This window comes from Nicotiana tabacum, chromosome 6 (assembly GCF_000715075.1).
Source record: "Nicotiana tabacum cultivar K326 chromosome 6, ASM71507v2, whole genome shotgun sequence".
Taxonomy (NCBI): domain Eukaryota; kingdom Viridiplantae; phylum Streptophyta; class Magnoliopsida; order Solanales; family Solanaceae; genus Nicotiana; species Nicotiana tabacum.
Genome location: NC_134085.1, coordinates 131,171,778 through 131,188,207, shown reverse-complemented (window position 1 = coordinate 131,188,207; position 16,430 = coordinate 131,171,778).

The window sequence follows — 16,430 nt, the reverse complement described above, 5'->3', positions numbered from 1 at the left end:
ATTTAGTGTATAATTATATTTTATATGCGTAAAATTGGTCCCTATATTTTTAGATTGATAAATATATAGTTTAAATCATTTTTGTACATAAAATTATTTTCCAGAAATTGTTTATTATTTATTATAAATTAAATAGGAAAAAGTGACTATTTAAAATATAGCCGGATTTGCTTTCAATTGTAGCCCAATTTGGACCCAACCCCAACCCAATTTCAAATTAAAAACACCCGACCCAAGCCCTAAATCCACCTACCCGACCCAGGACCCGCTAAATCCCGACCGTTGATCTAAAAGATCAACGGCCCGCATGATTCCTTTCCCTTTTTTTAAATTCCAACGACCACTAACCCGAGCCTCATTTCCAAACTCCTCCGCCTCTATATTCTCTCATCTCTCAACCATTCAACCTAACCCTAGCTCCTCTCACTCGCCGACCTTCTTCTCCGGTCTTCTCCGGTGACCACCCTCTAACTTCTAAGCCTCAAATGGCTCCTCTATTGCCATGCTCATCTTCTTTGAAGCCTTCAAGGCCCCTGGGCCACGCCGACTTGTATCTAGGGTTTGCTATTTGGCTGTTCTTGGCTACTCTAGTTTGAGTTCGAGCAAAATCACACTATATTTGTTACAATCTTTGGGGTTTCTAAACAGGTTCTTTCATCTCTACTTAGGTCTCTTTTGAAACCCTAATTTTTGCTTACAACTCGTAGATCTATACAATTTTTAAACGATTTGATTCTTTTTCTTGATGTTTTACAATGTTCTTGGATCTCTTTACAAGAATCATCGATATCAAGTTGTTTTCACCTTCTTCTAAAGTTAGGATTTTTTTGGAACTTCTTCTACACTTTGTTTAAACCGATTCTTTATGTTTAAACTTCTACCCCTTGCATATTTCGATTGATTCTATGATTTTACTATTTTTTTCAACTCGCCTATGTTAAAAGCCCTAATTTTTCTAGATTATCTTTGTTTGGTTCTGTGTGTTAGCATGACTACTCGGTTCTTGTTTAAGTTTTTGTGGTTACCTTGCTTCTAATATGTTCTTACTGAGTTCTTAGCCTAACTTATACCACCTTTATGTGATTATGTTCATCTTGATTGTTCAAGACTTGCCTCTTTCTATCGATACTATTGAACCAGCATGTTTGCTATGTCTGGTTACTCTTACTCTATTTATATGCTGAGTATTGAATCATGATTTCCTCTTGATTGACTCTAGATTCCTTATTTTATGGTTTGATTGAAAGATATTCTTTTAAACCCTAAATTTCTACCATGTCTAGTTAAATTAATTGATTCGCCTACCTTGTTTGCTGTGGTACTTTATTCTTACTGAACTATTTCCTTAATGGGAGTTTTCTGAATTTAACCCTAATTGTCTACCCTATACTTACTGAATTTGAATCTTTTTTTAATAGTCATACACTGATTTCTTTCGTTACTTATCACTTGTTCTTACTGTTTGAGTAATTCCCTTAACTTAAGGGGAGTACTTACCTTGATTTCCTGGCTGACTGACTCTGAGTTCCACAATTACTGATGAACTTTGATTTTTTACCTTATTTGCTACCTGCTTTCAAACTATAAATACCTTAGTCGTTCATTAACACAAAAAAACACTCTTGGTTCAGAACTCTCTCTCTCTCACACTTAAAATTTTCTGCTCTCTTTTGTGCTACTTGCTACTACTCTAAGTTAGTCGGCTGCAAGCCAAGGCTAACTGTTGTGTTCTCCTGCTCTTTCACTTTGCTTACTGACCTCTTTATTGGTATGTTCTAGTTTCAATTCAAAGTTCCAACAACAATATGATTCTTTTATCGTTTCAGTTCATCTTGTTTCTAGTTTGTTTCTATTTATGATTTTATTGTGAAACTTGTAGTTGATGTTTACATTATTATGTACTCCCATTTCTTAAGATTAGTATATTACCCCTCTATGTTGGTTCTGAACATGTCTGCACCAATTATCTCTATGTGTTTACCACCATGTGCTCCATGTATCCCCAAATCCCTATCACCCATGTATGTGAATTTGTTCTTTATGTCTGATTCTGTGACTATGTATGGTCAGCTGTTTCTGAGCAGGTCTATACCAATTCCTAGACCTTTGCTTGATTATGTGTTTACAATCAAGTGTTCTATGTATCCCCAAATCCATTGACCCCTGTTTTGACTACTGAACTTGCCTTGGTGCTGTGACTCCTGGCTGTGTATGAATCTGTCTTAAAGTGTTGTGTTTGGACTTTTGTTCCTTACTCCAATCTCTTTTCAAACTGCCTCTGTGATTTTACTAAATCATTTTCAAACGAACTTCCTTTTAATACAGTTTTTCATTAAAACCTTTCAACTTGTGTCAAACACTTTCACTCTACTCCTAAGTCAATAAGTTTTTCCCCCTCCAGTATGTGTACTGCCTTGGGATCCTCTTGAGAACCCTCTAAACTCTGGCATACTGAGGCTGGCCTTTCCACACTGCACTTATTCAATTTTGGTTACCAAGTCTAGGTGTAAGCACTGCCCGGGATCATTGAGATCCTTAGGGAACTTTGATGCATCTAGACTATGATTTTGTCTATGGGATTGAGGCATTTGAGGCTATTAGAGGCTTTTGGAAATCTAGGCCTAATTGAAGGCTCCCTATAGACCAGCTTCTTATTTTCTTATTTACTTATGTAATTTGTTCATATGGCCTGTAATAACTTGTAAACAAATATTGGGGTAATTAGTGAAAGGGATGAGTAGTTACATGTTTATGGGGGTAATACGGGTAGAAATCATGCTCATAGGACTTTACATTGTTAATCTGATTGTTTTACTAAGTAGAAATCATGCTCATAGGACTTTACATGTTAATCTGATTGCTTTACCAAGTAGAAATCATGCTTATAGGGCTTTACATCTTATCATCTCGCCATACTAGAAATCATGCCTATAGGTTTCAAATAATTCCGTAATAAAATCATGTCTGCAATGTCTAAAATCAGCTTAACAAATAGATGCTATGCCTATAGGATGTAATTTAACCTAGATTCTATTATAACAAGTGTTTATGCATGTTTCCATACCTGCAAGCCTTTAAAATCAGTATTAAAGTTAGATATCATGCCTATAGGGAATCAGATTAGAAATTCTGGCTGTTAATCTAAATGAATCAACTTAGTCCACGTTTAGTCTACTTCTTAATTGGTTTAATTAAATGGTATATTTCCTGAAACAAGTTCTTTCAAAACTACCTCATTTCACTAGACAACATACCTATATGTATTAAAAGTCCGTCTTAAAACTTGCCTTGTTTCAATATAAGACGTAGTTATCAGTGTTCCACGTAGGCAAGCCTGTAGGGTGTTTTTTCCAAAACTTGCAATTCTGAAGCTGTTTTTTGTGACTTAGTATCTTTCTGATCTTAACAGGCTTTAAAAAACCAATAGGTAACTGCTAGGTTCATCACTCCTGAGTTTATAAAAAATAAGTTACTTGTTTTCTGCATAGTCACCTAGATATCCTGCCTTAGGATATTTAAAAAAACCCTTAATTGTGCTTGAGTTGTGCTGTTTGTGTGCCTTGTTTGAGGAGGAAAATTTGAGCCTCTATTTGCTCCCTTTTATCTTATGTGTTAAAGTCCTAGTTGTTTTGCCTGTCGCCTTAGAATTTTCACCTTTGAAACCTAAGGGGTCTGTCTAGAACCACCTATAAGTAGAGGTCTCAAATCTCTCCAGGACTATTAAGAAGGGACGAGTGACAACACACAATAGAGATCGCTGACCAAACACTCGCTTTGCATGACCACTAAGGGGATGGGAAGGGTAGATATAGGATATGATGACTACGCGCTAATGTCACGTGTAGCCCCTCATTGAATAGTGTTTACCGGACATTGTGCGGGGTGATCCTATAGGCTAACCAACCTAGGACTCCTCCTTTACCAATATTCCTTCTTCTATTTTTAAACCTTTGTTTTATACAAGTTGTTTGAAAAATCTTTGTCTTATTACTCGAGTTATCCAACATACTTTATTTGCAACCTATTTGATTCAACTGTTTATTTTGTAATGGACTAATTTGTAAATATAAGTTCGGCCGGGATCCACAGTTGTGGACCAAGAAGGGTGCCTAACACCTTCCCCTCGAGGTTATTTTGAGCCTTTACCCTAAATCTCCGGTAATGCAAACCAATCCAAGAGTTAATCACTCTAGGTGACCTAACGCACCATAACTCGTTAGGTGGTGACTCTTCAAAAACCCAATTCCCAAAAGGAAATGAGTTATCACACAACATAGAATGTCGAAACCCGGACTTCTCTCCGCGAGGAGGGAAAAAAGGGGGGCACGACAGCATGGCGACTCTGCTGGGGATGCCTTTAGGTTCTTACCATAACGAACTTAACTTTTACAAATTAGTCCAAGCATGCTTTATCCCGTACCATTTCCCTTATTTGAATTTAACTGTCTATTTTTCAAGCATTTGTCATCTCTTTATTATCCTGAAACTAACTTGTCTCTTTGTTTCCTTTTCCCGTAATTGTCTTTCAATTATTTAAAATGCAGTTTTTAATTTTCCCTATGTGAAAATACTTGACTACATGTTATTAATTGCTGAATAAATCATGCTCCACATCATATTCCACTCGTGCGTATCAAATCCTATAACAATGCTTTAATGAGTGGTTGCGCTCTTCCTATTCACTACCCTTAAATTTGGAAAGGCTTATTTGCGGTAAGACCGGTCGATCAGTGGTGCAATCGACGGTTCCGTGCCTTCCCCCTCGAGTTGTCCGCTTGAAGGTACCAGTCTAAAACCCTACCGAAACCTTACTCTGGTCACAATTATGCATGCATCATGGTCAAGCCCTGTCGGGTCAGTTATGTTGTCCGCATAATGATCCTTTAAGATAAGCCTTATCCAAAGTCCATCGGGTTTTCCATACACGTTTTGTGCATTAATTTGGATAACTAAATGCCAATATGTTGATCATAAATGTATAAATAGTCGAGTCTGGTGGGGGTAAGGCCTAACCCTTTTATTTTGCAGAAAATGAGGCACGAGGTCCCCAGATTCAGTATGGTTAGCAACATCCCACCATTGCTGCTAGATTGGTGGGAGGACCTTTCCTCAAGTGACAAGAAGCATGTGAAAAAGTACCTGGGTAACCTGCCCTCCTTGCTAGATATTGAGCCAAACAACAAACTGATCGAGGCTACCACTTTATTCTAGGATAGTGAAAGAGCTGTGTTTCGTTTTGGTGACATAGAAATGACACCTCTTCTAGAGGAAATTGGAGGCCTTATGGGATTGACTTGGGACAGTCCCGGGCTATTAATACCAGAAAACCGTACGGGCCAAGGATTTTTGAAGATGATGGGGCTGAAGAAGAATGTCGACCTAGTGTGCCTGAAGGATTCCTACATACCTTTCGAATACATGTACAAGACGTATGGCCATAACAAGTCTTTTCGCACTTACCATGATGAGATCGCCCTCACTTCTCTGGGTCACATCCACCGCAGAGTGTTTGTATTCATTGTGTGCTTTCTAGGTCTGATAGTGTTCCCAATGAAAAAGGGAAGAATCCACACTAGGTTGGCCATAGTCGCCAAGACTCTGATGGAAGGGATTAATGGACAGACATACATCATAGTCCCCATGATCATAGACGACATCTACAGGGCTCTGGAGCGCTGTCAAAGAGGGGTCAAACATTTCAAAGGTTGTAATATGTTGTTGTAGTTATGGTTGCTCGAGCATCTCCAAAAGGGTCTCTATCGTCAGGAATTTCCGCGAAGGGCTTGGAACAACCACATTGCCTTCCATCACCCTAAGAAGATGACTTATATTCTAGATAGATTTTCTCATCCGGAAAGCGCCAAGGAATGGGTAGAATTTTTCGATAATCTGACTGAGGAACACGTACAGTGTTGAATGGTTCCCAACAAACGAGTTTATTATCAGGTCCAGGGACGCTCCGCACTTGGTGTTGATCGGGTTGAGAGGGATATAACCATATGTCCCTATGCGAGTTGTGAGGCAAGCAGGCAGAAAACAGGTTGTACCAAGGGTTGTTAAAATGAGTCATTTCAGGGCAGACTTCCTAGATGACGATGTCCCTTACAAGTGCCAAGCTCAGCACAGGTGGCACTGCAAAATCATTATGGAGAAGAAGAACACCGTTGAGCCAGATAGGTATCATGCAGGGTGCGAGCCTCTCTACCCGACATGGTTAGAGGACAATCTGAAAGGAATGGTGACACCAGGGACTAGTCGAGGGAACATAATCATAGACGAGGAAGCTGAAGCTCAAGTCAAATACAACAGGCTGCGCAAGAGGGTCCACGACTCTGAGAATGAGCATCGGGAAATACATGAGAGGAACGTGAGGTTGATCAAGGAGTCGAAAGAGATGGTAATTACTTCCAACATGATACTGGAATATCTGGAGCGAGGAATAGTAGAGCTGGAGGGCAAAGTCATAAAGAGGATTGAAAATTGCCAGAATGGTGAGGGAGCTGAGGGAGGACATTTGGCCAAAGCCTACTTGCTACTGGGACTGCGCGAGCTAGGGGATCTATATGATGGAGTCCGGAAGGCCGAATCTGGGGAAGGTCCTTCTGGGACCAAATAGGCTAGATTTACTTGCTTTTCCTAAAATATAATAAGGCCAAGTGCCAATAGTGACTCAGTTTATTATCTTAGTATCATTTTGGGATTTAACTATTTGTATATTATGAAATGAAACATTTATTGGCATTTAAAGTTCTCCAAATCTATCTATCGCTAGGCCTACCTCGGGCACAACGAGGCTCCCAAATTAAAATGCGAGTTTACATTTCCGCAATATGTGTTTAAGTACTGCAAACATTTCAGAATCCTCACTGACTTGTTACCTTTTATTTTCCTTTATTTTGATTATTCCCATCCCCTTTGGTTGGTTCACTCCATACTGGCCTCATCAGCATATCATACCAGATCCAGAGGCTCTCTACCTCCTCCTTCTCCAAGCAACACAAAAAGCAGAGGGAAAGCAAATATGGACGACTTAAGTGGGATCCGAAAAGAAAATGTTAAGAACGCAGAGACTTCAGATGGCCATAGTACTCCGGCCCCGAATGACCTGGTTTTGAGATTGGAACAAAAGATACTAGAACTACAAGGAGAACTTGAGCAGGTCCGCAATTTGGCAAACTTGTCACTCACCCTCAATGTCCCTGATATCCACCAACAGAACACAAAGAACCCAACACCTCCTCAAAACACACAAAACCAACAGCCACAAAATCCTACCGCACCAAATCAACACGCAATTCCACCCCAAAACATCAATCCGCTGCCAGTACCAACTCCATCACAACATCATCATCAACCAATTCAATACCCACCCACCACCACTTACTACACTCCCCAAAATACACCACCATTCATTCCCAGTCCACAAAACTCAACCAATGACCATTACTATACCCAAGTCCTTGGCACCCTTCCACCCCATATACGTGGAAACTATACCACATTCTACCCAACCAATCTCCTGTACACCGGAACCCTCCGAGAAGGACCTGCTAATTAAGACCATGACCGAAGAACTCAAGAAGTTAACAAGCCGGGTTCAAGGTGTTGAAGGCGACAGATGGATAGAAGGTTTGAATTATGAAGATCTGTGCATACAGCCAAATGTCGAACTGCCAGAAGGGTACAAGCCTCCCAAGTTTGAGATGTCTGATGGTATAGGTGATCCCAGGGTTCATCTAAGGACCTATTGCGACAAGCTTGTCGGGGTAGGGAAAGATGAAAAGATCCAGATGAAGCTCTTTATGAGGAGCCTTACTGGGGACTCTTTGTCTTGGTATATCAGCCAGAATCCCAAGAAATGGTCTAATTGGGTAAGCATGGCGTTGGAGTTCATGGACCGGTTCAGGTTTAACACAGAGAATGCACTAGACATCTTCTACATTCAGAATCTTAAGAAGAAACCTACTGAGACTTTCCATGAGTACGCTACTCGCTGGAGGTTGGAAGTTCCCAAGGTCAGGCCCTCTTTAGATGAAGAACAGATGAATAAATTTTTCGTCAAGGCACAGTATCCACAATATTACGAGAGGTTGATGGTCATCGAAAATCACAAATTCTCTGATATCATCAAGCTCGGAGAAAGGATCGAGGAAGGAATCAAGAGCGGGATAGTAACGAATTTTGAGGCACTGCAGGCCACAAATAAGGCACTACAATCAGGTGGTATATCGAAGAAGAGAGATGTTGGGTCAGTATGGTGGCCCATGGCCCAAAATCTCCACTAACCTATCAAATACCTCCACCTATATATCAAACACCTCCACCCACATATCAAACACCTCCACCTACATACCAAGCATCACCACCTACATATCAGCCTTCATCTCCCAGATATTCCCAACCAGCCTCTGTCCATCACACCTACAACTCCCAACTATCCCACTTCCAAACACCACCAGCTCGCCAAAATTACCCAAGACCAAGACCTAACTTCGACAGCAAGCTTCCCAGACAATTCACCGCCATTATTGAGCCCATCGACCAATTGTATGAAAGGTTGAAAACCGCAGGTTATGTCACTCCTGTTCCCATTGTGGCACTAGAAAATCCAATCCAATGGGTCAATGCGAACAAAGCTTGTGCATACCATTCCGGTATGAAAGGACACATCACTACCGAATGCTGAACATTGAAGGATAAGATCCAGATGCTCATTAACAACAAGGTCATACAAGCAAAGGAAGCCGCACCTAATGTCCGCAACAATCCCCTCCCTGATTACAGAGGTTATAGGGTACATGTTATAGAGACAAATGAAGAATGGGACCCTAAGGGGTCAATTGGGCTTATTCGAGAGGGCGATGACTTTAAGGTTGCAGTCACGCTCACTCCTATTGTGGTTCAGACTCAGGCACCTATTGATGTTGAGGTAACTGCATCAGTTCCATTCGACGTAGAAATGGCTCCGCCCGCAGGCACCTCCGCTCCATTTGAAGTAGAAGTGGTCACACTTTTTACCGTGACGATATCAACCACACCCTCATTCAACTCAAAGGCAATACCTTGGGATTATGAGGCTCGACGGAAAGGGAAGACCAAGGTAGAAGAATCTGACGCCGCACAAGGAATGAGTAGAACTGGAAGAGTCTATACACCTGAACATTTGGGAGGTTCAAGTAAGGATGCCATTTCTAGGTAGCCTATCATTGAGACCGAGTCGGATGACCTGTGGAGGAAAGTACAGGCAAAAGAGTACTCTGTTGTTGACTCTGAACAAAGTCCCTGCTCAAATATCTATCTAGTCAATATTGTAGAATTCAGAGGCACACAAGAATGCCTTGATGAAAGTACTGAGTGAGGCTTATGAACCCAATAATATCACTAGTGGAGAAATGGCCAACATGGCTGGTCAAGTGCTAGAGAGTCATAATATTATCTTCCACGAAGATGAGCTACCGCCCAGGGTTTGAATCACAATCGAGCATTGCATATCACAGTGCAGTTTGAAGATAAGTTCATTGTCAGGGTCCTGATTGATGGAGGTTCGAGCCTAAATATTTGTCCACTGGATACTCTGAAGAGGTGGGACAAAGGTTTCCATGATATACGAGTAGGATGCATGAATGTGAAGGCTTTTGATGGGTCCTAGAGGGCCACGATCGGGGATATCAACCTTTGCGTACATATGGGGCCAACTTGGTTCAACATTGAATTCCAAGTGATTGACATACCAACCTCATACAATCTTCTGTTGGGCCGACCATGGATCCATGCTGCTGGAGTCGTTCCTTCCATACTACATCAAGTCGTAAAATTCGAATGGAACCGTCAGGAGGTGATCATTCGCGGGGATGGAAGTAACCCCATCTACACCAGTCAGACCATCCCAGCCATTGGACATAGGGAAGGCTAGGAGGGGAAACCTATCATCACATTGAACGGGTCAACGCCGTCGAGAAGGATAAATGGTGGAGTAACAAGATAGAAAGCATACTAGCATGGTCTGGATATGAACCCGACAAAGGGTTGGGAAAGAACCTCCAAAGTATTACCAAGACAATACAACTGAAAAATCATGGCACCACTTTTGGGCTAGGATACCAGTACACATGGCAAGAGTATAGAGAGTGGTCACCTCCATAGCGTGGACTGTATTACCCTCTTGAACAACCGGTACCACGTTTGGAACAAGCTTTCCATCAGGCGGACACTATATGGGAAATCGTAGAAGAAGAAGCACTAGCTGGGTTGAAGGATTTGTTCTTAGAAGACGAGGACATGGAATGTTGTGCCATAATTGAGGAGGAGGAAGAAGAACGCCTCACTATTCATACCGTGGCAAAGGGAGCTGTTCTCAGAAACTGGACCACCGCACTATCCCGACCCCGCAGAATCCCTGGGTAGCTTGGCAGGATTTACTTCTATAGCCGTTTTAGGCATATACAATTTCCTGTAGTTTCGTTTTAATCTTTACTTATTTCAAAATAAATGCTCGATTCATCGAGCCATGTTTTGCCTGAACAATTTCTCAAGTTTTAATCAAATGCATTTGCCTTTTATTATTCACTACTATCTTTACATTTTTACTTTCCACAGCACTATTATTACTTTTCCTGATGAACCAGTGACTGTGACATGTAATGAGGCAACGGAATATGATAATAGCGACTTAGAGGAAGAAGATGAGATACCCAAGGAAATTGTCAGAGAAGTTGAGAATTTTGAGAACATCCTAAGTCCAACCTAGACGAAACAGAAGCAGTAAATTTGGGAGACGCCGAGACCGTCAAAGAGACCCGCATCAGCATTCACTTGTCGCCAACAGAGAAAGAAGAGTACATTCATTTCCTAAAGGAGTATGAGGACATTTTCGCCTAGTCGTATGATGACATGACCGGTTTGAGCACTTTCATAGTGGCTCACAAGTTGCCTACTAATCCCATGTGCCCGCCAGTAAAACAGAAACTCAGAAAGTTCAAACCAGACATGAGCCTGAAAATCAAGGAGGAAGTCACCAAGTAGATCAAAGACAGGGTTCTCAGGGTGGTTGAATATCCAACTTGGTTAGCCAACATTTTGCCAGTTCTGAAGAAGGACGAAAAGGTTAGAGTATGTGTTGACTATCGGGCTTTAAACAGAGCAAGTCCCAAAGACGACTTCTCGTTGCTGAAGATACACATCCTGATCGATAACTGTGCCAAGCATGAACTCTAATCCTTTGTAGATTGCTTCGCGGGTTATCACCAGATTTGGATGGATGAAGAAGATGTAGAGAAGATAGCTTTTATTACACCATGGGGTGTATATTGTTACAAGATGATGCCATTCAGTTTGAATAACACTGGGGCCACTTACATGAGAGCCATGACAACCATCTTCCATGATATGATACACAAAGAAATAGAGGTGTATGTGGATGATGTCATTATCAAATCCAAGAGGGCTGCAGATCACATAGCAGACTTGAGGAAGTTCTTCGACAGGCTAAGGAGGTACATTTGAAGTTGAACCCCGCAAAGTGTGCATTCGGGGTTCCCGTAGGAAAGTTACTAGGATTCATCGTCAGTCGTCGGGGGATCAAGCTGGATCCATCTAAAGTCAAAGCTATTCAGGAATTACCACCACCTAAGAGCAAAAAGGATGTGATGAGATTCCTAGGACGGCTCAACTACATCAGTTGATTCATAACATAATCCACAGTCATATGTGAACCCATCTTCAAGATGCTGAGGAAAGATGTCGAGACAAGTTGGACCGAGGATTGTCAGAAAGTTTTTGACAAGATCAAGGAGTACCTGTCCACACCACCAGTTCTAGTCCCGCCAGAACTAGGACGACCTTTGCTACTCTATCTGTCTGTATTTTATGGAGCTTTCAGATGTGTTTTGGGACAACATGATGAGACGGGAAGAAAAGAGCAAGCCATATATTACTTGAGTAAGAAGTTTACACCTTATGAAGCACGGTATTCTCTGCTTGAACGCACTTGATGCGCTTTGACCTGGAAAGACCAGAAATCGACGCATTACTTATGTGCCTACACTACATATCTCATATCCAGGATGGATCCTCTGAAGTACATATTTCAGAAACCCATGCCTACTGGGAAGTTGGCCAAGTGGCAAATACTACTAAGTGAGTTCGATATCATTTATGTAACTCAGAAAGCGGTCAAGGGACAAGCATTGGCAGATCACCTTGCTAAAAATCCGGTGGGAGGAGAATACGAACCCTTGAAAACGTATTTTCCTGATGAAGAAGTATCATTTGTAGGAGAAGACATTACCGAAGAATATGATGGTTGGAGGATATTCTTTGACGGAGCCGCAAATTTCAAAGGAGTAAGCATTGGAGAAGTTTTGGTATCAGAAACCGGTTAGCATTATCCGATATCTGCCAAGCTCAATTTCCCTGCACCAATAACATGGCAGAATATGAAGCCTGCATACTAGGGCTCAATATGACAGTCCACATGAACATTCAGGAGTTGTTGGTGATCGGTGATTCAGATTTGCTTGTTCACCAGGTACAAGGAGAGTAGGCCACCAAGAATTCCAAGATATTGCTATATCTGCACCATGTGCAGGAATTGAGAAAGAGGTTCACAAAGATAGAATTCCGACATGTGCCCAGAATTCAGAATGAGTTTGCCGATGCATTAGCCACTTTGTCATCAATGATACAACATCCAGATAAGAACTACATTGATCCCATTCCGTTGAGGATCCATAATCAGCCAGCTTACTGTGCTCATGTCGAGGAAGAAGCCGATGGAAAGCCTTGGTTCCATGACATCAAAGAATACTTATCAAAAGGAGAATACCCGGAGCATGCAAATCACACTCAGAAATGCACGCTCCGGAGATTGTCAAATCACCTCTTCCACAGTAGAGGGAACTTGTACAGAAGAACTCCTGATTTGGGTTTGCTAAGATGTGTTGACGCAAAGGAAGCTTCTAAGCTACTTGAGGATATGCATGCTGGGACCTGTGGTCCGCACATGAATGGTTTTGTCTTGGATAAGAAGCTACTCAGAGCAGGTTACTTCTGGATGACCATGAAAACGGATTGCATTCAGTATGTCTGCAAATGCTTTCAATGTCAAGTGCATGCCGATATGATAAAAGTGTCGCCGAATGAGCTCAATGAAACAAGCTCACCTTGACCATTCGCCGCTTGGGGAATGGATGCTATTGGTCCAATCAATCCCACTGCTTCAAACGGGCACAAGTTTATTCTGGTAGCCATCGATTACTTCACAAAATGGGTAGAGGCTGCATCTTACAATGCTGTGACCAAGAAAGTCGTCGCGGACTTTGTCAAGGATCGAATTGTTTGCCGATTCAGTGTTCCCGAATCCATTGTCACTGATAATGCCTCCAACCTCAACAGTGATTTGATGAAGGCTATGTGTGAAACTTTCAAAATTAGGCACAAGAATTCCACAGCCTACAGACCTCAGATGAATGGATCTGTAGAAGCCGCCAACAAAAACATTAAGAAGATACTAAGGAAAATAGTAGAGAACCACAATCACTGGCATGAGAAGTTACCCTTTGCTCTATTGGGGTACCGCACCACGGTTCGCACATCAACCAGGGAAACGCCCTACATGCTGGTTTATAGTACTGAGGCTGTCATCCCAGCCGATGTGGAGATTCCTTCTTTAAGAGTCATACAGGAAGCTGAACTTAGTGATGCAGAGTAGATAAGGAGACGCTATGAACAATTGGACCTTATCAATGGAAAGAGAATGAACACAGTGTGTCACGGCCAACTTTATCAGAACAGAATGTCCACAGCTTTCAACAAAAGGGTCAAACCACGACAGTTCACACCAGGGCAGCTGGTATTGAAGAAAATCTTCCCATATCAAGATGAAGCCAAAGGGAAATTCTCTCCCAACTGGTAAGGTCCATACATGGTTCATAGAGTACTAACAGAAGGAGCACTCATACTCGCAGAAATGGATGGAGAAATCTGTCCAAAACCAATTAATTCAGACGCAGTCAAGAGATACTATGCTTAGAAATTTTACATTTTCTCTTCTGATGTAATTGAACTACGCTTGACCTGATTCCCGTTTAAGAAGGGATACGTAGGCAGCCTTATGGGTTCGGTCATATTATAATAAAATTCTCATTTCTCCCTAAGATTAGAAACTGGGGCAGAATTTTGAGGAGGGCCCTCAAAATTCCAGAACAAGTCCAACCGACTCTGTCACATGCCAAGAAGTCCGTAATTAGTCAAGAACTAGGGCAGAATTTTGAGAAGGATTCTCAAAATTCCGAAGAAGGTTCAGAAGGATCTATCATCAAATAGTTAAAAACCATCCACCAAACTGGGCAGAATTTTGAGGAGGACCCTCAAAATTCCAATATGAGATAGCTGCAATGCCTTTGAAATGTGTTACAATCACTAGTTCATCAAAAATTACTTGATATATCTCCAAAATAACTCTATTTTTATCAATAATTGCATATTTTTCGAAAATTCTATTTCCACAACAGTCAAGTGCTACCTAGGGGGACTCGAAGGGACTTTCAGAACGGAGCAGGGCAAAGCCAGCCGACAAAAGCAAGAACCAACCCCCCCACAAAACTTACAACTTTTCTTTGGATGCATGTGCATTTGACATAATGATAGCACCCGCAAACATATATACACAAAGAAAATCCACTATAAATCAAGCCATCAGGCACCGAATATACATCTCCAGCCAAGACACACGCTACCTTTACTTACTACTTGCTCCCCGCATGAGTCTAATCCTTGACTCCATACTTGCATGAGGCTAATCCTTGCATCCCTACTTGCATGATCCTTGCCTCCCTATTTGCATGAGGCTAATCTATGCCTTCATACCTGCATGAGGCTAATCCTCACCTCCATACCTGCATGAGGCTAATCCTTGCCCCCATACTTGCATGAAGCTAATCCTTGCCTCCCCATTTACATGAGTCTGATCCCTGACTCCCTACTTGCATGAGTCTAATCCTTGACTCCCCATTTGTATAAGGCTAATCCTTGCCTCCCTATCTGCATGAGTCTAATCCCTGACTCCATACCTGCATGAGGCTAATCCCTGCATCCCTATCTGCATGTGTCTAATCCTTGACTCCATACTTGCATGAGGTTAATCCCTGGCTCCCTACTTGCATGAGTCTAATCCCTGACTCCATATTTGCATGAGGATAATCCCTACCTCCCTATTTGCATGAGTCTAATCTTTGCCTCCCTACTTGCATGAGTCTAATCCCTGACTCCACGTTTGCATGAGGCTAATCCTTGCCTCCTTATTTGCATGAGTCTAATCTTTGACTCCACGCCTGCATGAGTCTAATCCTTGACTTCCCACATGCATGAGGCTAATCCTTGCCTCCACATTCGCGTAGGACTAAGAGTTGTCCCTTTTGCACAAGATATTGCTCTATTTTTGCTATTTATTCGCTTTTCAATCGGGCTAAGCTCTGTCCACCATTTCACAAGACTAAGCCTTGTCTTGTTAACATCTTATTATTGCATCTCATAGGCTAAAATATCACCAATATATACGAAACCGTCATAGTCTAAAGGCATCATCCTCATAGTCGGAAGACACCATGCCATGGCTTGAGGATCTCTCAAATTTGTGCATCATTATTCAAAGGCGTCATGATTCGGAGGCACCATATTCATGGCCCGAGAACATCATTTCATGGCCTACGAATCCCTTATCATACGCTTCATGGCCCAAGACGTCATGGTCTGATGATGTCATCCTTAACCGTCCAAGGACAACCCTCATGGTCCGAAGGGAATTTGCATCACGTTTAAATTTTTGCAAATACGTTTGTAGCATCTTTTATCTGCAGGTAACCAGTAAGCAACTACTATCCTAGTAGGAGCAATCTCGCTCCAGTTCCCTCCAACCATCCCGAGCCTTAACTGCTCACCGTAGCCGCTTCCGCATCTCGTGTCCGTTCTTGCAATAATTTCATCGGCATACTCCGCGGGTGAATCCAGAACTACACATGGCCTGATTCCTATAAAACCAGGGATATGTAGGCAACTCAAATATTATAGTCGGCCTCTGCCTTTCAACATATCCCATCCGGTCAAAATTGTCCATCATTTCTTCACCCGAAAACTTTTTCATCCTTCTCGGGTAAAGAGGGGCAGCTGTTGATGCCTAATTTTTTCCTATATATTCTAAATATGCATAAATACTTTCAAAAATCACATATAAATGCATATGTAAGCATGCACAGGGGTTTTGCAATTTTTTCCATAATTTTAGGAATTTAAATTGATTTATTTCCTTCTCATTTATTTATAAAATCCCCAATAATTAGTTTTCAAATTATTGTTATGATAATTTATTCATTTAATTTCTATACTTATGCCAAAATATGGTTAATATATTTTTTATGTATTTTTTATAATTGCAT